The 10,068-nt window shown below is 53.1% G+C and overlaps 1 long non-coding RNA gene across 1 annotated transcript; it reads left to right on the forward strand.

The window, feature by feature from the left end:
- The first annotated feature begins 7,017 nt into the window (after positions 1-7,017).
- Positions 7,018-9,174, forward strand: LOC120401883. The gene is made up of 3 exons (XR_005596810.1): positions 7,018-7,316; positions 8,613-8,743; positions 9,115-9,174. It is a non-coding gene; the product is annotated as an uncharacterized LOC120401883 (long non-coding RNA).
- Positions 9,175-10,068: the final 894 nt, after the last annotated feature.

The following is a 10,068-nucleotide window of genomic DNA, read 5'->3' on the forward strand; positions in this document are numbered from 1 at the left end:
TGGGAGTGGAACTGGAAGCTCCCGCGCACCCCGTGGGGAGCGCACAAAATGCCACCCCCCAAATTCTGCCTAGGGCGCCAGAAACTCTGGCACTGCTCCTGCCCATATGCACCTCTGAACCCGGGTCCTCCCTGACCCTGTGAATGGGGTGTGGTGAGGGAGGAGAGGGGGTTATAGTGTTGGTTGTAGCACTCAAGAACATGAGGCAGAAGGCTCTGCCCCAGGCACCCCCGGGTGGGCGTCCTGCTCACAGTGTTATGATTATGAATCCCGCTTGTGGCATTTTCCCTAATTAATGTTGCGTGACTTCCCTCCTTTCATTAAAAGTTTCTTTTCTACACTAAGGCCTGGTCTACACTAGGCGTTTAAACCGGTTTTAGGAGCGTAAAACCGATTTAACGCCACAACCGTCCACACTAGGAGGCACCTTATATCGATTTTAATGGCTCTTTAAACCGGTTTCTGTACTCCTCCCTAACGAGAGGAGTAACGCTAGTATCGGTATTAACGTATCGGATTAGGGTTAGTGTGGACGCTGATCGACGGCATTGGCCTCTGGGAGCTATCCCACAGTGCACCAGTGACCGCTCTGGACCGCAATCTGAACTCGGATGCAGTGGTCAGGTAGACAGGAAAAGCCCCGCGAACTTTTGAATATTTCCTGTTTGCCCAGCGTGGAGCTCCGATCAGCACGGGTGGCGATGCAGTCCGAAATCAAAATAAAAAAAGAGCTCCAGCACGGACCATGCGGATGTGATCGCTGTAAGGGCAGGCAAATCCGTTCTATCAGCGCTCCATTACAGAAGATGAAATTCAGAATCCTTTTTTAAAAATCTCCAGACAGACGCCATAGCAGGGACTCAGCGCACTGCAGCGTGACAAGCGTAACGGAAAGCCAAAGAATCAAATGGACGCTCATGGACTGGAGGACTGAAGCTATCCCACAGTTCCTGCAGCCTCCGAAAAGTATTTGCATTCTTGGCTGAGCTCCAAATGCTTCTAGGGTCAAACACAGTGTCCGTGGGTCAGGGCATAGCTTGGCAATCTACTCACCCCCCCACACACCCCCAGAAGCGAAAGGGAAAACAATCCTCTGACTCTTTTACATGTCACCCTATCTTTACTGAATGCTGCAGATAGACGCGATGGTGCAGCACTCAACACCAACATCCTTGCTCCCCCCACGCTATGGCTGGCTGATGGTACAATACGACTGGTACCAGTCCTCATCATCAGCCTATTGGCACATGGGGAAGTGCAAAAGGACTGGTAACCATACCAACTTGCTTGGGACCGGTCGATCAAGGTCGCCTGGTCCTAATTTTCCTGGTAGATGGTACAGTATGGCTGATAACCATCGTCGTCATAGCAACAGGGGGCTGAGCTCCATCAGCCCCCACCCTTCATGTGTAAAGAAAAGATTCAAGTGCCCCTGAACTAGCAGAGAGATGCTGGGCTCCTCTCCTACACACTCCTTACTGTCCTGTCTGGACTATCATAGCAGCTGGAGGCTGCCTTCCACTCATTTCTCACTAACAAGTCACTGTGTCTATTCCTGCATTCTTTATTACTTCATCACACAAGTGGGGGGACAATGCTACAGTAGCCCAGGAAGGCTGAGGGAAGAACGGAATCAACAGGTGGGGTTGTTGCAGGAGCACCCCCTGTGAATAGCATACAGCTCATAATTTCTGCAGGATCTGACACAGAGCAGCTGTGCTCTCTGGTTCTCTGATACAGCGGTTATCTAGTACACTTGCCCATATTCTAGGCAGGACTGATTCTATTTTTAGATACCAAAAAGGAGGGATTGACTCAGGGAGTCATTCCCAATTTTGGCTTTTGCGCCCCTGGCTAAGAGCAGCCAGGGGCACTTATGACAGCAGCAAATGGAACAGTGCAAAAGGACTGGTAGCCATGCCCATCTTATTACCAATTTATGGTATGGTAGATGGTACAGTATGGCTGATAACCATCTCTGCTATCATGCAAAAGCAAAAGCATGCTGCTGTGTAGCGCTGCTGAATCGCCTCTGTCAGCGGCATCTAGTACACATACGGTGACAGTCACAAAAAGCAAAACAGGCTACATGGCTGCCACGCTATGGCGTATGCCAGGGCAATCCAGGGAAAAAAGCCACGAAATGCTTGTCTGCCGTTGCTTTCCCAGCGGAAGGAGTGACTGACGACATTTGCCCAGAACCACCCGCGACAATGATTATTGCCCCATCAGGCACTGGGATCTCAACCCGGAAATGCCAAGGGGCGGGGGAGGCTGCGGGAACTATGGGATAGCTACGGGATAGCTACCCACAGTGCAACGCTCCAGAAATCGACGCTATCCTCGGACCATGGACGCACACCACCGATTTAATGTGTTTAGTGTGGCCACGCGCACTCGATTTTATACAATCTGTTTTACAAAACCGGTTTATGCAAATTCGGAATAGTCCCGTAGTGTAGACGTAGTCTCAGACTCTGTGCTTGCAAGGGGGAAGTGTTGCCTCTCAGAGGCACCCAGCAGTGGGGGCTCGAGCCAGTTCTGTATTGTAGTGTTGAAAAGGAACCCCCCGATATTAAATCCAGCCCTAGTTGCTGCCGGCCCCACCGGGCAGAAGGGTCACATTTAGATTCAATTTTTTTTCCATTGGAATTTTCCAGTTTGTCCAAATCTGAAAGTTTGGCAGAGCCGGTTCAATTTCAACATAGTTCTGAGGGAATCCTGCCTGGTTCCTCCCAGCTAGGGTGACCAGACGTCCCGATTTTATAGGGACTGTCCCAATTTGGGGGTCTTTTTCTTATATAGGCTCCTATTACCTCCCACCCCCATCTCAATTTTTCACACTTGCTGTCTGGTCACCCTACTCCCAGCTCCTCGGCTACATGCCTGCTGGATTGCCTCGGAGCAGGGATCCCGGGACTTCCAGGGTCCGCAGCTCAGGGCCTCTATTCGCTTTTGCAGAGAATTTTGAAATTTTTGGAATGAAACCAGATTTTGAAATATCAAGATCCTCTGCTAAGTGGAATTCTCTTCCCAGCTCTAGATCCATGTTGGGAGAGAGGTTTGAGTCTCATTAGAATGGGGATGATAGCTGCAGAAGCCCTTGAGAGGACAAAGCATAGCAGAAGAGGGGGATCAGGCAGAGAGGTGAGAAAGAGGGGCCAGCAAGGGAATCACTGAAGAAGCAGCCAGAGAATTAGGAGGAAAATCAGGAGAGTTCAGGGCCATGGAAGACATGTGGGAGTCAAAGAGGAAGTGATTGATCAATACCCATCCACAGAGCGTTTTTTGTGAAAGGTTAATAACATAAGAACTGCTATACAGTCTGTCTAGCCCAGTATCCTATCTCCAACAGTGGCCAGTACCAGAGCTTCAGGGGGAGTATACAGAAAAGGCCAATTTTGGAGAGATCCATCCCTGTGTTCCCTTCCTGGCTTCTGGCAGTCAGAGGTGTAGGATCACCCTGAGCATGGAGTTATATCCCTGACCAGCTTGGCTAATAATGGTTGATGGAACCATCCACCATGAACTTATCTAAACCCAGTTATACTTTTGGCCATCACAACATCCCATGGCAATGAGTTCCCCAGGTTAATTGTGTGTTATGTGAAAAACTACTTCCTCTTGTTTGTATTAAACAGGCTGCCTATTAATTTCATTGGGTGACCCGCCAGCAGCTTACCCAGATGGGCTGCGTGCCGAAGGTTGCCGATCCCTGCAGTACATAGTGCTTGCTACCATAAATACATAATTACACGCGAAAATCTGCGGCTAAAAGAACATTCTTAAGGTTGCTGAGTCAAGCACTTAAAACTTAGGAAGTGTCATAATTAAAGTTTCCCATGCAATTTAATTTGGCCCCCTTGTGTGTACACATCATGGTACAGTCTATAATGATGTAATCCCCTGGCGGCTTTTTCCACAGGAGTGCTTGACATGGCAACCTTAAAATGTTCTTCTAACCGAGGGTTTTGTGTGTAATTTTGTAGATTTTTTAAAAAGCAAACCGAAAACCCAGAAACTCCAGCAAGTGGCATCATATTGACTCCCAAGTGGCTCATCAGCAGTGGAACCTTTAGCTCCACCACACAGAGCTCTACCACGTTAGCTAACTGAGTAATTACAGTAGTTGCAGGCTGGCTCCTGCTATGGGGCCCAGCACAACGAGGGGTGAGCCCCATGCTTTCTGTTGGGTTTCACTGATCTTTGCTGACAGCAGAGGAAGGGTAAGACTCAGGATGCTGGGTTCCATTCCAGGCTCTGGAGGGGGATATGCCCTAGTGGGCACAGGTTCTTTTACCCATTGTCCCTAAAAAGTTGCCTGCAGCACCGCATGAGCATGGGTATCAACCTCAGGGCAGACTGGTAGGAACCAGAGCACAAGTCCCAAATTGGCTATGAAGTTCTGTACTTCAATTTCACCAACCAGTGATAGTCAACCTGTGGAACTCAGTGCCGGGGGTGTTGTGAAGGCCAAAAGTATAACTGGGTTCAGAGAAGAACGACCTAAGTTCATGGAGCAACTTCATGCTCTGAGAGTCCCTAAGCCTCTGACTGCCAGATGATGGGACTTGGAGACAGGGGATGGATCACTCGATAATTGCCCTGTTCTGTTCACTCCCTGTGAAGCAGCTGGCATTAGCCACTGTCAGAAGACAGGATTCTGGACTAGATGGACCATGGGCTGACCCAGTTTGGCTGGTCTTATGTTCTTAATAAATAATAATACCCCAGAATGGTGGGAACTGCTTAGCTTTCAGTCGTAGATGACAGGCTGAGAGTGCATTGCTCCTCTGAAAAGATCTTAACAGAACTGCTCCCTGTGTGTATTCAGAGTCCTAAATGTTGACTTTAGAATAAGCTACTGATGCTTTTGACTCTGTTTCATCCTGCAGAGCCAGCCCAGCTATTTCACGAAGTGGATCCATTGTCGTTCCCGATGAATCCAGGGAGCTGGATTCTACTGTCATTCAAACGTCATCAGCAGAACCATGGGCAGCACGTATTACAGTCGGGGGAGGCTGTGCCTCTCCAAACCGCCTGGCATGGCCCCGCCCACGCTCCACACTTAGGCCCCCTTCTGCCTGCTTCCAGTTTTCTTCCTGCTCTTCCATGGCCCAGAGGCTGGGACTGGGGCAGGCACACTGGGGCCGGTGCTCACGAGGCCCAGGGCTGTGGTTGGGAGCATAGGCACCGACTTTCCCTCTGCCCGATGGGTGCTTGACCCTGCCCGCCCCATCCCACCTCTTCCTGCCGCTGCACCGCCCTCGCCCTGCCCCCGTTCCACCCCTTCCCCAAAGTCCCCACCCCTTCCCACCCCCGTTCCACCCCCTGCCCCAATTCCCCGTCCCTGCCCTGCCTCTTCTCCGCCTCCTCCCCTGAGCGTGTTGCGTCCCCACTTCTCCGCCCCCCCACCCCGGGAAAGTCCTAAGTGCCACCAAACAGCTGTTAGGCAGCGGGGGGTAGGAGTGGGGATGCGGCGTTCTTGGGAGGGGGGCAGGAGGCGAGGCGGGGCGGGGGGAGCTTGGCTGCCGGTGGGTGCCAAGCACCCGCTCATTTTTCCCCGTGGGTGCTCCAGCCCCGGAGCACCTATGGAGTCGGCACCTGTGGTTGGGAGCGCTGGGACCGTGCCGCCTGGCCGCCCCTCTGGAGCTTGGGGTGCTGGGGCCAAGCCACTTGCCCAGGGCTGGGGGCGCATGGTGGGGCCGGCAACCGCGGGGGGATGCTCTGGGCTCCAGCAGGGGAGGGGGCAATGGAAGAGGAGGGAGGGGCCGAGGGCTAGCCTCCCCCAACGACTTAATCGCCCCCCACCCACGAACAGAACTGATGACAAAATTCCAGTCGCGGGGCCAGATTCTCCGCTCACTTACATTCACGCAGGCCCATTTGACTGAGTGGAGCTGCGCAGGTGTGCGTGGGGACAGAGTTTGTAGACAATGGGATCAGACAGATGTATATGAAGATCTGCTTCACCTTTATTATCGCCAGAAGGAGAACAAAGGTAGCCTGGCTCTCAGGCTGGAATAAAAGGTGCAGTGTTACAACGGGGTAGCCAACACATCTGAAAAGTCTAGATGGGAAGAGGCACCGTGTCAGGCTAAGTCACAGGACTGGAAGGGAGCTCGAGAGGGCATCTAATCCAGTCCCCTGCACTCATGGCAGGACTAAGTATTATCTAGACCAGGGGTTCTCAAACTTCACTGCACCGCGACCCCCTTCTGACAACAAAAATTACGACCCAACCCCGGGACGGGGGACCAAAACCTGAGCCCGCCCGAGCCCTGCCACCCTGGGTTAGGAGCGCCAAAGTCTGAGCCCCACCACCCCGGGCTGAAGTCCTTGGGCTTCGGCTTTGGCCCCAGGAGGTGGGGCTCAAGCTTTGGCCCCGGGCCCCAGCAAGTCTGAGCCAGTTCTGGTGACCCCATTAAAACGGGGTCACGACCCACTCTGGGGTCCTGACCCACAGTTTGAGAACTGCTGATCTAGATCAGTCAGTCACATTAAAGACTGCAGAGAGCCAAGGCTTTCACTTGACCAATTTAGCATGTGCTAAATGTGGTGCGTTGGAATTGTAGGCTGTTACTTTATTTGTGAAGGGTTTCCTGGGCCCTCTAGCAGGACAGGGGGCTCAGCAGGAAAGCGTGCAACCAGAGTTAGTCTGGAAAGACCCAGTCTAAAAGAAGTTGTGCCTTGCTGCCTTAGGGAGCAGCCTGTTTTGTCTCTCTCTGGTTTTGGCAGCAGGGCAGGGTCAAGTGCAATAGGCTCAGGCGAGGCAGTAGGGTGCCCAGGTGAGGTCACGCAAAGGCGGTCGAGCAGCAAGCAGTGGGTCAAACAGCTTCCTCTTCCTTCTGGGATCTTTCCACAGTCCAGTATCCAATGAAAATCCCGTGTGTCCAGTCAATCGGGGCCTCGGATGTGACTGTTGGGCGCTGCAGGCCTGGAGCAGCTGTTGGGCAGGGGCCGTGGTTAACACACCGTTAGGGCATGGAGGCTAGCAAAGCTGTTTAGGGACCCGGCAGACCTGGGGTCAATAGCAGGGCCCCGGCACAACTTTCTAGCAAGAGTATTTGATGTTTTAATCTATCTGCTCTGTGTGTGCGGTGAACATAACGCTAACGTGTACCTGACATCTTTAAATCCTAACCTGGACATGCTTCCAAGGCCGGTGGAGTTTGGAGGGCTGGCAGTTATCTAGCTTTCGAAGTATGGCCCTGATTTTTCAGAGCTGCTGAGCACCTACAGTTCCCATCGGCTTCATCTGCAACTCATGGGCCCTGCCTGAGGAAGGCACTACACCTACGGTTAACTTGAAGCAGGTGCGTAAATCCCATTGATGGAAGCACACATGTAAGTGCTTTCCTGAATCAGGGCCTTGGGGTTCGGCACTTCCAAGGGCACGGCTACACTGCATGCTCTGTACAGAGGCGCGTAGAGTACGTGTGCTGCACGGGCCCCTAGCACGGTATAAGTAGCAGTGTAGACAGAGCGGCACTGCTTAGGCGAGTAGAATAAAGACATGCCTGAACCCCGGGGTGGGCAAACTACAGCCTGGGGGCCGCATCTGGCCCTCCAGGCATTTTAATCTGGCCCTTGAGCTCCAGCCGGGGAGCGGGGTCAGGGGCTTGCCCTACTCCATGCGGCTCCTGGAAGCAGCCAGCATGTCCCCCCTTCGGCTCCTATGCATAGGGGCAGCCAGGGTGCTCTGCACACTGCCCCCGCAGCTCCCATTGGCTGGGAACCACGGCCAACAGGAGCTGCAGGGGTGGCGCCTGCGGACAGGGCAACACGCAGAGCCCCTGGCCACACCTCTGAATAGGAGCCGGAGGGGGGGACATGCTGCTGCTTCTGGGAGCTGCCTGAGGTAAGTGCCACCCAGAGCCTGCACCTCTGACCCCCTCCCATGCCCCAAACCCCTTCCCCAGCCTTGATCCTTTTCCTGACCTCCGAACCCCTCGGTCCCAGTCCAGAGCACCCTCCTGCACCCCCCACCCCTCATCCCCAGCCGCACCCCAGAGCCCGCAGCCAGAGCCGGAGCCCTCACCCTCCTGCACCCCAACCCCCAATTTCGTGAGCATTCATGGCCCACCATGCAATTTCCATACCCAGATGTGGCCCTCGGGCCAAAAAGTTTGCCCACCCCTGGTATATACCCTCCACACCTCTCTACATGCCCCAGCAGTGCCTCCCCCGTCGATGCTGCTATTTATGTCGTTCCCTACTGCAGTGGTTTTCCCCACTGCCGTCTCCCTGCCGGAGCCTTTTCTCACCGCAGTGAGAGGCTCCAGCAGCGGCCTGCTGCTTTCCTCGCTGCTTCCCCCTTGCCGGAGCCTGTCACGGACACGTGTAGCTACATGCCGCAGAGTGGACGCAGCTTGCTTCTCCCTGGGCCGTGTACACGTTCCCTACATGCCACTGCCACTGGTGTGCGGCGTGGACGTAGCCTAAGGATTGGACTGCATTACTCGGTGTGTAAACAGAGCAGATTGCCCGGGGTGTCGAAACGCCACCCCCACCCCCCGCAATGATATCTTGCGGAGCCACTTCGAGTGGCCACCAGTGTAAAACCTCATTGATCAAGCTGTGCTCTTATCACTGCGCATTTTAATTCTCAGTCAAATGCAAATTTAACAAAGGGACCGGTGAGAAAATAGAACCCACGAGTTCCAATCTGCTGCACAGAGATGCCTGCGGATCCCTGACAGGATACAACTGTATAGGAATTCATATCAGCCCACAGACAAAGGTAAGGTGGAGACAAAGGAATGCTTTGTCCAGCTCAGCTTGCTGTTAAAAGCTTTTTCACTTAATGCAGCCTGAAATTCAGGCATTTCACACACATGCTTTATCAGACTATTATTTTGCAAGTGAAAAGCAGTTAGCACCCCACCCCTGAAACAGCTTGAAGAAAATATTGTATACACCAGGAGAAAGCCGCACAATTCCCACGCTACCCTGATGCTGCTAAACGGCAGGCAAGTCACAGAGCCGGAGGTGGAGAACTCAGTGCAGAGGAGGGGGAGCTTTTATTCCACCCCAGTCCTGGGGTTGGCCTGAGGCAGTTTCGGACCTGGCACCACTTGAGTAGCCTCAGGGCTGTTTTGTGTTGCTCCACAGTGACCTCCGAGGAGCCATTCCCAGAACCAGGTGTTGCCAGAGCACACGGGCCGGCTGGCCACACAGCTGGCCTGTCCCTTCTGTGGGTGAAGCAGGTTGATTAAAATCACAGCCATCTTTCTAACAGCACTCAAAATGAACCTTTCAGGTTGCTATTGAATCGTCTCCCGTCTCCGTGAGCTCGGGGTTCTAGCTGGGATGGGACGTGATGGAATCCCACAAAAAGAGGCACCTGCGTTGGTATTCCTGGCTGGCGCCAGAAAGAGGGGAGCTGGGGATCTTTGAAATGAGTCTGCTTTGGTGAGATCTGCAGCCCATTGTCGCAGGTTTGAGCAGCTGGGATAGTTCAGAGAAACATCCCAACTCTGGGGCACTGATCCAAAACAAACCCAAATCCTGAGCCTTCAGATGCCTCCTCAAGCATTTTTGAAAGCCCTAAAATGGACGGTTGCGGTCTGTGATGGGTTCCCCACAGGGTGCCACCTGGAACTGGGGTACCACTGAGCCCCCTGACCCACCAGCCTGGCCTCCCTCTCACACTGTGCTGCTGTGACAAGCTGCAAAGCCCTGCAGTCTGCACTTTCACCAGCATTCACACAGGTAGGGACACACCCAGCTGCAGTTACAGGCAGGATTTCCCAGCCTGGGACCCCAGAGCAGTACATGCCCTGGTCAAATCTGGCCAGTATGTGGGTTTAATACCTGGTCCGCCTCTCCCTCAATGTGACAAGGACAATGCACACACATGGTAACCAAGCAGAGATTTCCCCCAAGCACTGCAGTCAAAGCTCACTGGTTTAGATTAAAACATAAAATAAGTTTATTAACTACAAAAGAATAGATTCGAAGTGCTAGCAAACAGATCAAAGCAGATCACCTAGTGAATAAACAAAACCACAAACTGAACTTAACACACTTCTCACCCTGAGTGATACATGAGCTGGCCGATTCTTA

Source organism: Mauremys reevesii, linkage group 3, assembly GCF_016161935.1.
Source record: "Mauremys reevesii isolate NIE-2019 linkage group 3, ASM1616193v1, whole genome shotgun sequence".
NCBI lineage: Eukaryota > Metazoa > Chordata > Testudines > Geoemydidae > Mauremys > Mauremys reevesii.